The sequence below is a fragment of the Astyanax mexicanus genome, chromosome 10, assembly GCF_023375975.1.
Source record: "Astyanax mexicanus isolate ESR-SI-001 chromosome 10, AstMex3_surface, whole genome shotgun sequence".
In the NCBI taxonomy this organism is placed as follows: Eukaryota; Metazoa; Chordata; class Actinopteri; order Characiformes; family Acestrorhamphidae; genus Astyanax; species Astyanax mexicanus.
The window spans coordinates 5,044,524-5,056,280 of NC_064417.1; the positions used below are offsets into that span (position 1 = coordinate 5,044,524).

Here is an 11,757-nt window from a genome sequence, read left to right on the forward strand (position 1 = left end):
ATCAATGTTTTTGCATTTTCTGAAAACTGCTCCTCTAAACAAGGATATTTAAACATGTGTAGCTACAGATGAAGTTCCCTGTCTGGCATTAAATTACTTTGTACATCCTGTCAACACAAAAATAATAGATGCCATGGTGGATGCAGTGTTCAGTCTGGATCTGCAGTATTTACATTAAATACAGAAGGACAACCGATGGCTTGTTTATGCTTATTCTGGTTGAGCAACAATGGGTGCTTTCAAACAATGCTACAAGAAAGGTTTTACAAGAATATTTACTACAAAGTTCAGCAGCATGTGCTGAACACCTGCTTTGCTAAAAAGTAGCTCTTGAGTAGCTTTAAACAGGTCCCAAGGTCTCGGTTAGGCAGCGTGAACTCAGAGCTCACAGCACCAATTATCACCTTCCTGTTATCAGTTGACACATTTTGGTAAAGTGAGTCACTCCCACCGAGCGGAACTTCTAAAAGCAGAAACGCTAGAAAGCGTTCACTTAAGAAACCATGCGTGCTTCTACGCTGGTTTCAGAGAGACTTCAATTTTTGATTGCATGAACTTCCTCTGGCAGTGGAAGTGATGAAATTGGACCATGCTGTTCCCTAGATACAGCAGGCCTACGCTTTGCTGCACGCAGGATACCTTCCTGAGGGAGCAGCGACGGCGAAGTGGGCAGATACACATTATTAACAAGACAAAGCACAAAGTAAAAGAGAGTTGCTGAAAAAAACAGTCAGGATTCAGTCGTTTAACTGCTTTCTTCACAGGTTCCTGACTTGTGTCTCTTATTCGCTGACAGTAAACCAATACAGCCCATTCAGCGAGGCATCCAGTCAGACAGGGGCTTAATCTAATCTCTCTCAGAGTGAAGGCTTATCAAGGTCAGCCCTGATCAAACACACACAAATCTCTCCTCCAATACATCAGGCAATATAAGGGTTAAAAAGTGACCAGTAATCCAAACCGGTAGCTTTAACAGATAACCCAAGTATGCTATAGCTACCCGCTCTAACCAGCACAAAGACATCCATCTGCTATTGAAAACACTGATCAATTCAGCTTGGAAATATCATTAGTAGGCCTGTCACAACAATTACATTATCAACTTATCGTACAATAAATGGACATAACCTCAATAATATTAGATATTGTGATAACGTCTATTTCGTTTATTTGTATGTCTGTAAACATATATAACAATGAAGAGTATTTTAGCTATTTTATTTTAGCAATAACAGGCCAATCCATCTGTAATCAATTCAGCTTGGAAATATCAACAGTAGGCCTGTCAAAATATAACATTATATTAATAATATTAGATATCGTGATATAGTCTATTGTGTTTATTTGTATGTCTGTACACATATATAACAATGAAGAGTATTTTAGCTAGCAATAACAGACCAATGCTCCAAAAACTGAGACTCCATATGCAAAGTGTGGACTGCAGTAAGTAAGAAAAAATATATATTTTTCCAAAACTATGATTATTAAAATTTTGTTTTCTTTGAGGGTATAATTTCTTTTTTCATGATATTCTATTATCATTATATCAGTGACATTAAATGGTCTTAAAATGACAATAATTTCTGAGACAATATATCACCCGCAAAAAAATCCTAACATGACAGGCTTACCCATTAGCACTGCCAGTTAGTCAATTGCCATTGTGGGCTTCATAATAAAAGTCCTCAGGACAACTCATAAACTTACACAGTGGTTTGCAAATTTAGTTATGCCCCTTGAACTTTTTCACGTTTTGTCACTTTAGATGATAAATGGTTTTCCAAATTGTAATCAAATAAAAATCTGAAAAGTGTGACAGCTGAAAGTATTCAACCCTCTTTACTCTAAAAATTAGTAAAGCTGTGTGTAATTTGGTCTCAGTATGAATACAATGTTCTGTGAAGGCCTCATCAGTTTGTTGGAGAACACTAGTGAACAAACAGCATTATGAAACGCAAAGAACTCACCAGACAGATCAGAGATAAAGTTGTGAAGAACTTTAAAGCAGGGCTAGGTTATACAAACATATCCAAACTTTGAGCATCCCAAGCAGCACTGTTCAATCCATCATCCAAAAATGGAAAAAAGTATTCTACAACTGTTTCTACAAACATATCAAGACATGACCATCCACCCAAACTGACAGATCGAGGAAGAGCACTGGTCAGAGAAGCAGCCAGAGGCCCATGGTCACTCTGGAGGAGCTGCAGAAATCCACAGCTCAGGTGGGAGAATCTGTCCACAGGACAACTACAAGTTATCTGCTAAATAGTACCGTTTGCAGTTTGTAGCCACAAGCCATGTAAGAACACAACAAACATGTGGTAGAAGGTGGTGTGGTCTGACGAATCAAAGGGGATTTTTTTTTTGCCTAAATGCAAACCGCTATGTTTAGTGGAAAAGATACGCTGCGCATCACCCGGAACATACCATGCTTTTCTATAGCAAGGCAAGGATTTTGTTTTTAGGGACAGGGAATGTATTTAACTAATATTTTGAAAGCGATGCATCATTTTCGTTATGTGTCAAAATATGAAAAAGTAAAAAAAAAAAAAAAAAAAAAAAAAATCCATCTTCTATAAATTCTTTGTCATTTTAGGTGAATACGAGTAAATAACCTATAGAAACTGATCTAATGTTGTAAGAGATATAAATTATATACAGAATCTGTTACTGACTGATGTTCTTTATAGGACACTGATGTCAGTTAACTGCATTTAATCAGAGCAGGAAATGCAGAAAATTAGGCTATATGTTTCCAAAGTCCGTTAGTGTCAGTGTGTGATGGTGTAGTTGCACCACAGGCAGTCGTTTTTATACTGTCTATACCGATATTAAAATTATAATGCATCAACTAAAATTAAGAAACGTATTGTGATAGAATTTTGGTGATGTCGTCCAGTACAACCAAAACCTAAAGCATTTCCACACATGATGAAATGTACAAGAAGAAATGTTCCTTTGTGTTTGGAATCATCATGGGAATTACAGGTAGATCTCACCCCAGCTGATGGCAAAGTACAGTACAGGCCAAAAGTTTGAACACCTTCTCATTCAATGCGTTTTCTTTATTTTCATGACTATTTACATTGTAGATTTTCACTGAAAGCATCAAAACTATGAATGAACACATGTGGAGTTTTATGTACTTAATAAAAAATGAGCTGAACCTCCACAGTCACCGGACCTGAACCCAATCCAGATGGTTTGGGGTGAGCTGGAGCACAGAGTGAAGAAGACAAAGAGGCAACAAGTGCTGATAAACACCTCTGGGAACTCCTTCCTTTAAGACTGTTGGAAAACCTTTCATTTCAGGTGGCCACCTCTTAAAGAAGCTCATTGAGAGAATGATGCCAAGAGTGTGCAAAGCAGTAATCAGAGCAAAGGGTGGCTATTTTGAAGAAAGTTATTTCACCTTTGTTTTGTTAAGTACATAAAACTCCACATGTGTTCATTCATAGTTTTGATGCTTCAGTGAGAATCTACAATGTAAATAGTTATGAAAATAAAGAAAATGCATTGAAAAAGAGAAGCTGAGTCCAAACCTTTGGCCTGCACTGCACATCATCTCATCTAACATCAGAAACCAACCACACAAGTTAGATTTTTACGAGAGGTGTACAACTCTTCAAAAAATGAGGAAGCTCCCCTCAGTTACAGACAGTTGGAAACATATTCAGTCCAGTGCAGTGATCACATGAACCATTCAGGTTCTTTAGAACAGAACAGGTTCCACAGCCTGCTGCAGACACGCAGTTTTAACAGCCTCTCTTTAGCTGAAACAGCAGTGAGGCACTGTTTACTGCACAACACTGGAGCAGCGTGGAGCTCAACCTCCAGCAGGTTCAGAGGAGAGTGCGTGACGGCACAGAGCAGGTGATCATTTCCAGACTCATTTTTCAAACCTGCGCTCTCAAATCTGCAGCTTAAACACATTCATCAGTAAATATTATGATTATGTAATACATCTGCTGTGTGTTCTACACAGGCTCCTTTAAAGCACCATCTAAATGACAGCCTGCTGAGAAACCTTCAGATTTAACAGGCTTTTAGCTGGAACAAACATACATATATGACCTTATTTTTTAAGATTTTTAAGGTTTCATGGTGTATTACAGTATTTTTATATATATTTATTATATATTAATTTTTGCATGACTGTGTTTTAATATAGGTTTGTGACCTCCTCTACAATTAGGAGCACATATAATATCAAACACTAAGGCTTTAAATTAAGGCTTTGATTACTGGTGGGTTTACTTTGTCCCACAAAATTACACAATATATGAAGAAATCTGACTTTATTAGCAGAAAAATATAAACAATAAACCTTAATAAAAGATACGCAAACAACTTTGATGCAGCTTCCCTTATAAAACTAAAAATATTTTAAATAGTTTCAGAAACACTATAAAAAGACCTAAAATATTCAAAATGTAAGTATTCAAAAAAAAATATTTCTCAAAAAAGACAAAATTAATATCAATTTACAATGTTATTCTTAATGTTTATATCAGCCACATTTGCCTTCTTTCTCCAGTTAATAAATACAGTTAGTTCAGTGTGCATTAAAATTATCCTTTAAGCTACAGTATTAATATATTTATAATGTCTGTAGTTACTGCTTTTGAAGTTTACTTGCAACTCATAGCCAGAGTTTTGGGGGTCTTATATTTTGAGCTGAATAAACAATTCTGGGCTCATCTGAGTATCTGGGCTCAAAAGAGTATCTTTTCTCAGAGCTGTGAATTAATTGCGCAATTTCATTCGTCCCTTTTCTAAGTAAATAATTGCTGTTTAGCTGTTTTCCTATTTTGTTATGGAGAAAAAAACACTTTAACAGTAATGAACAGCAACAGGAGCTCTTCAGATAAAGTGCTGTTCTCATTTTTCATTGCGTTCTATCGAAATATAAAACTAAAGTCCTCATATCCTTTTTTTAAACAATGATTCAGCATGTTAAAAATAATATGCGCCTGCTGCTGCAGCTGGACTACACCAATTAGCCATAACATTAAACCCACCCCCCTAATATTGTAATAATGTAGTTCTGCCTTGTGCTACCAAAGCAAAATCAAATCATCAAGGTGTCCTGTAGTATTCGGCACAAGATGCTGGCAGGAAATCCTTTCCTAAATTCCTAAAGTTGTAAGGTGGGGCCTTGGGGTTTGGGCACGCATGAACGTGCAATCAGCCCACATAGGTGAAGCGACAGGACGTAGAAAATGTCTATAATCCACTCACTAAACTGCAGTGTGAAACCAAAATGTACACAATAAGGATGTAGACAGTGAGGAATCAAGTCAACTACCTCCAGTTTCACTCACAGACTAACTTCCAGACCCAAAGTAGTGTATGGTGTTCAGACTACTCAAAAACACTTCTACCAAACAGAAAGAAACTAGCAGCTCTAACCACATCATCTCACACATTGGAAGTGTGCTCTATTTCTGGTCGTGGGGCATTTTTTGCTGCTATATGACATATGTCTCACACCCATTGACACCAACCTTGTTTCAGTGTCTACGCTTAGAGAAAATAATTTCCATAAATCGCACACTAAATGTCTATAAAATGTTTCTGGGTAGATCATCAGAGCTTAAAAAGAACACACTTCATTACAAGAAGCACAATTAGTCCTGTTTAACTGTATGAAGTGCAGCTAACGTTTTACACAAATTACTGTTATGTTATGGCTAGGATATAATGTGGATAGCAGTGTTTAAAATCTCCTGCTATTTGTGTGCAGTGTGAAGTTGATTTTAATAAAGTTTTAAGAGTTCAGATCAAATCAATATTGGGTGGAATAACCCTGTTTTTTAATCAAAGTTTTCATGCATCTTGGCATCGTGTTCTCCTCCACCAGTCTTACACACTGCTTTTGGAAACTTTATGCTCCTTTACTCCTGCTGCAAAAATTCAAGCAGTTCAGTTTGGTGGTTTGATGGTTTCTGATCATCCATCTTCCTCTTGATTATATCCCAGTTTTTTTTTTTATTTGGTAAAATCAAAGAAACTCATCATTTTAAATTTTATTTTATTTTTTTTCCAGAGCTGTATTTTTTTACGATTTTGCCCACCCTTACCATTCAGATAGATATTTCTAATCTTTGCCACTGCTTTCCTTTAAAATACTGCAAGAAAGTGGATGCTTCTAGAAGAAACTAGCAACAACCTAGAGATACAATATTTATAATGATACAGTGGTTATTATTCAAAAACATACTGTTTTATACATTGTAAGGCAATACATTTACAAATTTATATTAGATTTTTTAAATCGAGAAATTTTAATTTTAAGAAAACTGCTAGTGTGAAAAAATCTCAAAAAGGGATTACCTCTCTCTCACCCTGCAGCTCTGAACACTAGCCAGGCAGACGTAACTGAAACAGCTGAAATGTTCATGGGCATGCAGTGCTGCTGTAACACGGTCACCTGAACTCTCTGCGGTGGCTGCCTCACATGTACAGGCTTCAGCATATCACACTCACACACTCACACCTCTTTACTTTCACTCTATAGTATATAGATACGCCACTTTAACACCTTGTGCATCTGTATCTACAATGATGCCACATTTCTACATGTTCTAAATTATATTGGGCCTTCTATCTGATGTCTTAATGTAGCTTATTTACAAAAGTTGGCTATTTATCCTATATGTACTTATCCTACAATACATAGCTCTGGAAAAAAAATAAGAGACCACCTTAAAACTATGCGTTTCTTTAATTTTACCAAATTTAAAACCTCTGGAATTTAATCAAGAGGAAAATGGATGATCAAAAGCCACCAAACCAAAATGAACTGCTTATATTTTTCACCAGGAGTAAAAGCATAAAGTTATCCAAAAGCAGTGTGTAAGACTGGTGGAGGAGAACATGATGCCAAGATGCATGAAAACTGTGATTAAAAACCAGGGTTATTTCACCAAATATTGATTTCCAAACTCTTAAAAATTTATAATATGAACTTGTTTCTTTGCATTGTTTGAGGTCGGCAAATAAATGCTCTACCTGACAATATTTTTATTTGGAATTTGAGAGACATGTCTGTAGTTTATAAAATAAAACAACAATGTTAATTATACTTAAACATAAACCTATAAAAATCTAATTCAGAGAAACTGATTCAGAAAATGAAGCTGTATATGTGCATCCCATCAATTATTTCACCTTCATATCGCCCATTGGCTTTACAAACAAATTAACTTAAAGTATTTTAGCCAGTTGCATAATGACAAATTTATCAATAAAGCAATCAATAGACTGGAGAGTGGTAGAAAAAAAGTACATATCATATTGCATCCTCCACTTTTAACTACCCAAAGTGAAAATTCTTAGCTATATTTACTAACATAAAGCTACAAATGCCATGCTACTAATGGTTGTATAACTGATCTTACAAAAGTCCCACTTTAAATTTAACGTAAAGTTCAAAAGAAACTTAATTTAATGTACAAATAATTGGACTAATGCAGTTATATCCAGTTGTTAAGAAAAAAAAAAAAACAGGTCATCTCTTTACTTATTACTATCTAAAATGTCTAAAATTAGAATTAAAGTGCAGCATGTCAGCTGCAGATGATTAGAACACGGTTGGAGGGGATTTTGGAGGAGACTGTCTAGGCCTACATTTACAAACCAGCAGAACTGAAACACTGAATCTGATTTTCATTTGTGTTTTTAAAATCTGATACATATCTGATACATGTCTAAAGAGGTTTTTCATTTATCATTACCAACAACATAATTAATCTTTGAGGGGTCTAAGTTTGAACTGCAGTATATTTTGCTCTATGGGATAGTATTTAAATATTTATTTTTATAGATCTGTGACGACTGAACCAATGACAGCATTAAAGTATCAGAATAAGTATAATTTAATGTGCAAACTCTCTTTAAATCTATGATTTTTTTTTATTAGCCATCCCTAATCGTATCTAATAACAAGGGTTGAAAATCTCCCACAGCACATCTTTTGTAGCCAAACTCTGAACTAAAAACCTTCTTTCCGGAGTCTGAGCGGAGGCTGCGTCCCATAGTGTTGTGCAGTGTGACTCTCATCCAAAAACTACTCAGCATTTCTGAGAGTGAGGAGGGAAGGCAGCCTCCGCAGTGACACCGCCATTAAACGGACACTTAATTCTGTAAGAAAGGAGCTGAGAGGTATTAGTTCTGCGGGACTCTGCATGAAGAAGTGGACTCCTGGGTACTGCTCTAATCTGACCTTCCGAACCGATCGCTGAACTTTCCCCAATTGATCCAGGGTCTTCCCACATAGCAGCGCATCCCACAGGCGTGGGCCGTGTGACATCAGCACCTTACACGTCCTGCAGATGCAAATCGGGCCAGGATTCCACATCCTCGGCTTGAATAATTGATGCACCATATGCATACAGCCTTGAAAGGAGGCGCTTGGGGATTGAAGACTGTTTATATCCAATGTGAAGAGATAAGCGAGTGGGGGAAGAAAGTGTTATGACACTATTTCAACACCTTGAAACTGTCAGATGACTTTAACCAGGTCTGCTGGTTCTTCTGCAAGTGTGTAGGAAGACACAATCTTATTGTATTGGCTGAAACTGCTGAGGAAAACTGGCTCAGGACAGTCAGAGAATTGGTAACACACAGCTGTGAGGTCTTGTGATCCTCATTATAAGGGCAGAGGGAAAACTACAGAGTGCACATAACCAAGCAACTCAAGCAAATGGAGGCTTGTGTGGTAAAGAATGTAAATAGTTTTAAATCCAAAATAATGCATTTGTAACTTATAGAATTATAGAATTCTACTGCACTTCATACGTGTCATGCAGAGGGAGAATTATAGCCTTTCTGACTCAATGTTCATGGGTTTTTAGTTATGTACAGTATTAAAGATATTTATAGACTTTTATTCTACTAGGTTCCACAGAACTTCATAACCTGTCCTGCAGTGAAAGCACTGCTCTTAATGCTGCAGACAGAACAAACACATGAAACTAGTTCTAAAATCTGGTTTGATACTTTTGAGTAATCACAAACACAGTCTACGCATAGTCTGTGTGAACAGCCTACAATGTTGTGCTCGTTAATAGTTTCGTGCATTGTGTGTAGAATTGACGCGTAAGAATAAGTTGTGCAACCAACGCAAAAAAAAATTACTTTAGTGAGCTAAAACAGTTAAAAAGTTTAGGATTGTAATTTATTACATTTAACATTATTATTAGGATAGCAAACAGCGTTATTGCACATCCCATTTTTTGTCCACATTGTGCACTTTATAAAGTTTTTAAAACCTCTTTCCCTCCAAAACAAATGCCATTGTAATCTACTAGTTTCCACAGCACCTCATACCCTGTCCTGCAGAGGGAGCACTTCAGATTTTCTGCTTTAGAAAGGACATACAATACCTCTTTTTACACCCATTTTATCCTATACAAATCATGTTCATTAAGTCCTTTGCACAAAATTACCCTTTCAGAATGAGACATTTTAGGGCTATTAAGGAAGTAAGCTGTTGCTGGCCACTTCATTTTTACTGCTGAGCTTTTCCCACACATTAGTGTTAGCTTTTGCAAAATGACAAAACATGAACCAGCTAGTTCTTGCTTGAAGATTTAAGCAAACCTGTTATTTGAAAGTACTTACATTGCACTTATCTGCTGACTTGACATTGACAGTAGGTACAGATCCTTTCCTCAGACAAAGTCTGCTGGCTAATCCTGCTGTGTACTTTCCACTGTGGTGGATCTTCAACTGATCAGAGGGGTGGTGCCAGGGTGGTTCTATGCATGTTTCCCTATTGTAACGTCACAAGAATGGAGCCATCCAAACATAGGCTCATAGAAGCATATGATTTCTGACCCCTTTTACAACTGATTCACAGAAAACAGATGAATTTTTTTTTTACGTTTGGAGTTTTCATAGGGGAAGTTGAGACCAAAGAAGCAGTACAAAAGCAGGCAAAACATCTTTCCCTCCAAAATTGAATAAATGCCACAGCACTTTACCAGATTCCACATCATTTTACACCCTGTCCTGCGGAGAAAGCAATTCTGCCTTTCTGTTTTAATACCATTCGGTTTATAAATATTACAGTTAGGTACAGCATTATATAACGTATTTCTGTGCAGAGTTTATTAATTATCTGTATTTATAGACAACATTATCTAATGCACTACTGTGCTGAGTTTATTAATGGCACTCAGTTAAAGACAGTATTACAGTATTATCTAATACTGGGTAGGCCAGAGTTTATTAATATGAGAGAGTCCGATAGACATGGGGTTATCGAGTTACTTGTGAAAGTGTGGTGAGGAAAGGAGAGCAATAACAACCATAAATCTAGCCATAAAATAGTAACACACTCATTACTATACTATAAGATAACTGAGATAGCTGAGATAACAGTACGGAAAGGGAAAAAATCTCAGTGGAAAAGTGATAAAACTTTTGAAGATGTCCTGCTTTTCAATAGAGAAGGTAGACAGTTAACTACAATAATAGCATACACAATTTAAAGCTAGCTTAGCTAAGCTAACTTAGATAACATTAAAGAAAAGAGGAAACACTCAGTGGAAAAGTGACAGACCTTTTGAAGATTATAGTATAGTGAATTTCCTGCTTTACAGTAGAAAAGATAGATAGTTAGTTAGTTAGTTAAGTAAGTTAATATAGTAATACACACATATTAAAGCTAGCTTAGCTAAGCTAACTCAGATAACATTAAAGAAAAGAGGATAGCTGAAGTCTCAGTGGGAAAGTTACAGAACTCTGAAGATTAGAAAGGTTTAGAGAATTATCACAGCTTTCCAGTAGAAAAGATAATTAGTTAGTTAGTTAATCAACTAAATTATTAATACACACACATATCAAAGCTAGCTTAGTTGGATAAATGAGGTAACAGTAAGGAAATGGGAAAATCTTAGTGGAAAAGTGACAAGTTCTGATTATGGTACTATAATCATGATACATGGTAAGTTACTATGGTTTAGTAATATAAAATAGTAAAACACATTAAGGAAAGGGGAAAATCTTAGCGGAAATGTGACATTCCCTGCTTTGTAGTAGAAAAGATAGTTAGTTAACTTAAACAGTAACGTTAATTAATAGACAGATATCAAAGCTAGCTTAGCTAGCTAACTGGGATAACATTAAAGAAAAGTGAAAATCTCAGTGGAAAAGTGACAGAAATTCTAGATATTAGGCTTTCAGTATTATAGAAAATTCTCTGCTTATTCAGTTTCCAGTATTTCCAATAGAGAACGTCATTTGTTACTTAGTTAGTTAAGTAAGTTAACTAGCTACTAATTAAGAGGTTATCAAGGAAGTGTAGCTTCCTAGCTAAATAGCTAAGTAACATCTGTAAGAGTCACAGTAACAGTAACTTACAGTTAACTCTTTTTTAACTCCACAGTCTGCAGACAGAGAGACAAGTCTGCATAAAGAGAGAAGGAAGGGAGAGAAAGAGGGAGAGAAGGAGGGAGACAGAGAGAGACAGAAAGAGAAAGGGGAGAGAGAGAGAGAGCTAAAACACGAGCTAGCCTCCGCTCTGAAACACAGACACATGTAAACGCAATAAATCCGGTAACAAGTAACGTTACAGCAGCCCGGCTCCTACCTGAGTGCTCGGTGGGCTGCGCTCGGCTCCTCAGTCCGCGGGGTTTAATAAGCGGCTGTGCTGTACTGTATTAACTGTAGTACACGGCGGAGGGAGCAGTCAATCCAGCCGCGCTGCTGCTGCTGCTGCATTCATACTCTCTCTCTCTCTCT

The 11,757-nt window shown here is 36.6% G+C and overlaps 1 protein-coding gene across 2 annotated transcripts in view; it reads right to left on the bottom strand.

Annotated features, from left to right (window-relative positions):
* far1 (fatty acyl CoA reductase 1) overlaps positions 1-11,757 on the bottom strand; it is a 36,414-nt gene extending 24,657 nt beyond the window's left edge. Inside the window, exon 1 of one of the 2 annotated variants that reach the window (XM_007228333.4) lies at positions 11,606-11,757. The gene's annotated coding sequence lies outside the window, so the exon portion shown is untranslated. The remainder of the gene's footprint in view (positions 1-11,605) is intronic. The other variant, XM_007228332.4, reaches the window with a different exon arrangement.